Genomic DNA, 1,005 nt, shown 5'->3' on the forward strand with positions numbered 1-1,005 from the left:
TTTTTTTTTTTCCAAATTGTGAGCTCCATGTGCTCACTACAGAAGGAGATGCAATTAAATACTACAACACATTAATAATTAATAGCAAAAAAATTTAAAATTTGATTAAGAACTTACTCTAAATATTACCAAACTTCATCACAGCTATTTAGGACATACAAATGCGCTTTATCAATTTCCCATTTTGAAGGTAAATTTGATTCTACATGACCTAATAGTCTAGTATTTTGAGAGAAGTATGACAAGCTTGTAGATGAAGTGCCACCATCATCATTACGCTTAGCTCGATTAAATCTTATTTCAATGTCATTGAAATACATCAAGCAAAAATTCAAAGACTCATTAACAGTATATGCTTCAGCAATTGATCCTTCAAGTCGAGCTTTATTCTTAACATAACTCTTATATCGACCTAATATTTTGTCATCAAATATTGCATGAAAAGTTTTGAAAATAATAAGTCAATGAACAAGTATATATATACAATATTAGCAATTACCTTTCAATTGGGTACATCCATCTATATGCAACGAGACCTCCAAGTTTTGCTTCTTCACGTAGGTGCACAGCTAAATGAACCATTACATCAAAAAATGCCGGTGGGAAAATTCATTCTAGTTTACATAAAATTATAATAATCCATTCTTCCAGCTTCTCTAAATCATTGATGTTCAATGTTCTCGAAAATATTTGTTTAAAAAAACAATAGAGCTCTACAATTGCAGTACGCACATCCTTTCGCAAAAAATTTTGAATAACAACAGGAAGAAGTTATTGTAACAACACATGACAATTATGAGTTTTCAAACCTAATATTATGCCTTCATTTTCTCAAACACATTTAAAAATATTTGATGCATATCCAACTGGGAACTTCACAGATTTCAAGAACCGGCAAAATATTATTTTTTCCTCCAATGTCAATGTGTAAGAAGAATGAGGTTTCAAAAATCCATTACCATGTGGTTTTAAATGCAATTCTTTTCTAATCTTCATATCTTGCAA

Source organism: Olea europaea, unplaced genomic scaffold (genome assembly GCF_002742605.1).
Source record: "Olea europaea var. sylvestris unplaced genomic scaffold, O_europaea_v1 scaffold1770, whole genome shotgun sequence".
Taxonomy (NCBI): Eukaryota; Viridiplantae; Streptophyta; class Magnoliopsida; order Lamiales; family Oleaceae; genus Olea; species Olea europaea.